The sequence below is a fragment of the Morone saxatilis genome, unplaced genomic scaffold (genome assembly GCF_004916995.1).
Source record: "Morone saxatilis isolate NCDOM2014 unplaced genomic scaffold, NCSU_SB_2.0 Contig4, whole genome shotgun sequence".
Taxonomy (NCBI): Eukaryota; Metazoa; Chordata; class Actinopteri; family Moronidae; genus Morone; species Morone saxatilis.
The window spans coordinates 2,940,274-2,945,273 of NW_023339984.1; the positions used below are offsets into that span (position 1 = coordinate 2,940,274).

Sequence of the window (5,000 nt, forward strand, 5' to 3'; positions counted from 1 at the left end):
GCAATATCCTGTTGTGATGGTGGAGGGGGTAGAGGGGGTAGGGGGCGGATGAGAGCACTGGGGAAGGGAGTTGGGGGGGGTGGTGGGTGTCGACGCTCTATCAGTTTTGATAATAGTAAGCGCAGTAAGTGCTGGCAGGTTTAACGCACAGGTGCAAGAGCATCTCAACATTAGGGGGGGTTTAAAGGATAAAGGAAATCTGCTTTAAGACGGGGCAGTTAGTTTTGACAGTACATAATGTTCCTAAGCATCAATGGTAAACCTCGGATTATGGTGTCAGTTCCTCAGAATAATGGTGCAAGTTCTTCTTTCTAGAGCTGCCATTTTGGGCTTGCGCTCTGCAATCATACAGGGAGAAATCTGTCAAAGACGAAGCGGAGAGATCCTATTTCCAACCGCAGCCTCAGTTGGACCGTAATGCAATTGGACATGTATAAAACATTGAGTACAGTATAATAGGGAGGTTTAGGAGAAATAATTACCCCCAAAACAAAAAACAAACTTTTTGATGATGTTATGCTAAAAGATCTTTTCCCACCTCACCAGAACATTAGGTGAAAGAAGTGACCACCAGCATGTTATTAAAAAACACTTTTAAAAGAAGATTAGTTTTGAGCATTAGGGCATTAGCTGCTGCAGTGATGGATTAGGGGGAATAGTCATTATAAACAAGAGTTAAATGTTGCAGTTGTAGCTAATGACCAGCGGAGCGCTTTGGCCTGTTGGGAAGGTGCTGATTAAACAGGATCATTGAAGAAAGTGCACGGTGGGGCGGCTGGGTCGAGGCCAGGGGCCATAACTGGAATTCCTCAGGAAAGTAAATACAGAACAGAGAGTAGAGGAGCCTCTTTCTCTCACTATTGTGTCTATATATCTGGGCTTGAGAGCCTGGAGATGTGTCACACCTTATGCACTCAGTCATTTTCTGTTTTAGCAGGCTGGTGTTTTAGTATCTCGCGGTTATCGAAATGAGGTTTCAGGGCTTCACCACTCTGTAAGCCATACAGTTCTGCAGCAGACAGTGATTCCTTTAAAAGCCCAACTGAAAATAAATTGCACGTTTTTTTTTTCTGCTGCATCATACAGATCTGCTTTGTGAATTGTATGACATGTGCTGTTTTTAGAGGAAATATTATCTACTTTAAAAGGAAGCATTTGTACTTTATAGTGTTTTTGTTTCACGAGCATTCAGTGGTCAGAATGCTGCTCTTTATGTCAAGTCATTTTCACCTCATTGGTTAACAGACAGCCAGTGCCAATAGGTCAGAAACCTCAGACTTTGACTCGTGACCCACATTAGCTTTGTGGCTAATGACTATTTCTTATCTATCTATGTCTTGCAAAACACCTTGGCATGCTGGACAAGCTTGCAGACAAACATCAGGGGAAACTGCACTGTTTGCAGATTAGACAGCTCATTACCAGGTCAGCTATAGCATATTAAACAGCTTAAAACCAGTCAAGATCGGTCAGTATAGCTGCTAGTTACCAGCAGAGATTATTTGCATTATGTCTCTTTTTCCCTGCCGGCTCACCTGTCAAACTACAGTGGCGGCAAAACACACAACATTGCTGTTCCACATGACTAGTTCTAAGGTATCAATTTTGTTTTACTAATTTTCAGGTGATTATACACTAATGAAAACATACCTAAGAATATTATATTCCACATGTTACACACTGGACTTTAAAAGCAGCAGTTGATTTTTTGTTTTGGCCACTAGGGGCGCAGTGGAATAACATGTTAACACAACATTGACATTGTTATGGATAACGCCTTGGCAAACAGTTACTTATATACACCCTCAGCGAATAGGGAGCAATTTGTTTGGAGCGACGTCTCTTGGTCATCTGGTGAATATCAGGCCAATGCTCACTTTTCTGTTAGCTCCTTTTTGGTCTCCACCCTCTCCTGACTGAAATATGTGGCTTTTAGCTTATAAATCCTCCACTATGTTCGCTACGATGCTAAGTAGAGTTTGCCGGGAACTGCAGAGTTGTGTGATAATTCTCTGTGGATTCATCACTACCATCGCCCCCTTTCTAACTACACAGTAATTTGATCCATTGTTTATATAAAAATATTGATTGGTGCTGCTTTAAGTTCTCTGTAATCAAAGTAACCATTTTCTTGCTGCAGCCACAGTAAGACCGTATCAGTAACAGCCTTCAAAAGCTCATTCAGTCCAGCTGTCGTCCTAACGCTGTCAGTTATCTGCACAAAGCCTTCATAGACCCAAAAACGGCTATAGGCATCACCACACGCCATAAAACTCTGCAGAGGCTTTAGTTAGAACTGGTGGGGAAAGAGCCAAGCTAAGCACTTGCTGGGCTGGAACTCACAGGCCTTTTTTTTTTTAGGAAGAAGCCACAGTTAGATCTTGGATCAACATGTCATCTTTTTTTTCCACGAGTGGACAAGCGTCTGATACATCCCTCTACCGGCATGTTTTTATTCAGCCCCCCAGTGCCCCACACTGCAGCGCACTCAAAACATCCCCTGTGTGTGTCTGAGTGTCCTGGCGGCTGGGTGTGTGATGTTTGCATGTGTCTGGTGAACTGCACTTAGACACACACCACCATTCCCCTATTCAGCGAGGGGGAATCATGAGGGCAGTTTAGACATTTGAGTTATTTTGTGATTGTACAGCTATTTAGCGTAAGGAATGGGGGGGATTTTAAACCTGATAAAGTCTGGACATGCACCTGTGTTTTGTTATGGCAGCCATATTGTCATTTAACATGTGTATTTTAGGTGATAAGTGAACTCAGTTTAGCTGGCCATTGGAGAGAGAGCACCATAACCCATAAAAATCCTATCTACAGATGGAAAGGCTTGACTTTTGCTGTCAGTTTGCCAGTCAAATCTTTTATTGGCCGCTACAGTGCCGTTTTTGGTGGAAGGATAGAAGATATTTTTATTCCTCTTGAGTTACAGTCTCCAGCCTGGATTCCATATAATGTGTGCAATAAACTAAGTCAAGTTTTAAGTAATCATCCATTTTGTGACTCTTTATCTTCAGCTGATAAAAGACAATAGTGATTTGATCTGTAGTCAGTTCATAAAAGCTTTTATAACGGCTGTTTGAAACCATAGACTGTTAGGAACCATGCAAATAGTGTCTGTGACATCACTCACATGTGTGCTGCTTTCTGCTATCTAACTGTAGCTGGAGCCAAATTTGGGTAGAGGACAGAGTCTGAGTGTAGGAGAGGGACCTGTCAGTCAAGGCCTTAATAGCCTCTTTACGATGAGTCCCTGCCAAGACAAACTGTAGAAAAGGGAAATTGAGTTCTTAAGAAAAAACTTTTATGCATTAGAGAAACTATAGACACTTTTTAGATTTCAGTCTAAAAGTACATATGTCGTGTGCATATCAAACCCCATGTCAGCACCTAGGGACAATGCTAATGCTAACTACCACCATTATCCATAAATGGTGTCAATACATCTTTCCTTGCACCGCCCAATCAGCCTTTGTGTCATCATGCACCTATTTACATTACGATTGGACAACATGTTCATGATTCATAACAATATTCCCTCTGTACAATGAGGGGCTTTTGAGCGTAAAAGTAAATTATTGACTATGGGAAGAGTAAATAATGAAACATGAAGTCCACTTGCTGGCTTTTTCAGAACTTTAAAGTATGGAACATTGGTCATGTGGTAAACATGGTCTTAACTCATGTGAAGTGTCTTTTAGTTTCTTGAAAAGAGCTCTATAAATTAAATGTAGTAGTAGTAGTAGTAGTAGTAGTAGTAGTAAAAGGGGGTCGTATATGAACCACATCTGATGGACACTGAACTCAAATTAACAAATATTCCGTCTCAGATGGTTTCCTGCTCTCTGCTTCATCACGCTGAACTCAGCTGAGACACATGATGTAAAGCATGCATTACACAGCGTCTGTGCCAGATGTTGAATTGCCTGAAAAACGACACTTTTGAAGAAGTTGATTCAGCTATGCTGCTTGATTCAAGTGACGTCTGGGAAATGCAGTGAAACAGCAGTGAGCTTTCAACACCAAGAAAGGAAACACAATATAAATAAAAATGAGGAACTGTGTGTCTGAGATCTCTCAGACACACTGAATACAATATACTATATGAATGGGGTATTTTGGTTGAGAGTGAATGAATCAAACTTTATGAAATTAGACAAATAGCTCGGCACTTTTGATCCATGTCACCATGAAGAGCAAATTCATGCACAGGCGAAGCATCTTTATTCATCAGGAGAGGTAACGTCAAATGCAAGAAAGTGCATCGTCATGAAGTAAGCCATCCATAAACATGACTGTGTCTCCAGCGACTGTGTGCTGACTGGCATATCTGAGGGGTGCCTGGGGTGTCCTGGGAGGGAGCAGAAGGGGGTCACCTGGGGTAGAGCTCAGCTGCGTTGCTGCTGGCTCTGAATGAGTGTCAGTGGGTGATAAGGCTGAAGGGAGTTTCCTAGCCTGACTTAGTGTTCAGCTTAGCCAGTCATTTTATTCTTTATTTTGGAAAAGACAGGCCAGCAGAATCCAGAGACCCTTCAGGCTCACCTTGGATTGAAAAGCAAGGCAGATCTGGAGATTTATATGAGTGTGCAGAATTCAGCGGTACGTTCTTTAAGGTACATACTGATAAGAGTATTTTTTATATCAAAGCTTTCCGATCTTTTTTTGTGTTGACTTTAAATGTTTTCATGTCCTCAAGATGAGCTTCAAACTAGATATATGCCATGCTGAGACAAACGGTTCCCCGCATTCTTTCCGAGAATGAGATGAGAAGATAGTTATCAACCTCATATCTGTACTTAAAGTTCAGAGCTGGAACCCGGGAGTTCTCTCTCCTGATTGGATAAAGTGGGAACGCGATACCAGAAAATGTGTTACTGCAGAAAGGAGAGACTGCGAGAACCCATGGTACTGACTGAACTGTACTGGCAGAGTGGCTCTAGATAGGGCCTGTTGTGTTTTTCATGAGTTTTACAGACACCGTAGTTTCTCCTACA

The 5,000-nt window shown here is 42.0% G+C and overlaps 1 protein-coding gene across 1 annotated transcript in view; it reads left to right on the plus strand.

Annotated features, from left to right (window-relative positions):
- The window catches only part of LOC118337906 (mitogen-activated protein kinase kinase kinase 11), a gene marked incomplete in the record, with an annotated part of 46,493 nt that overhangs the window by 720 nt on the left and 40,773 nt on the right, over nt 1–5,000 (plus strand).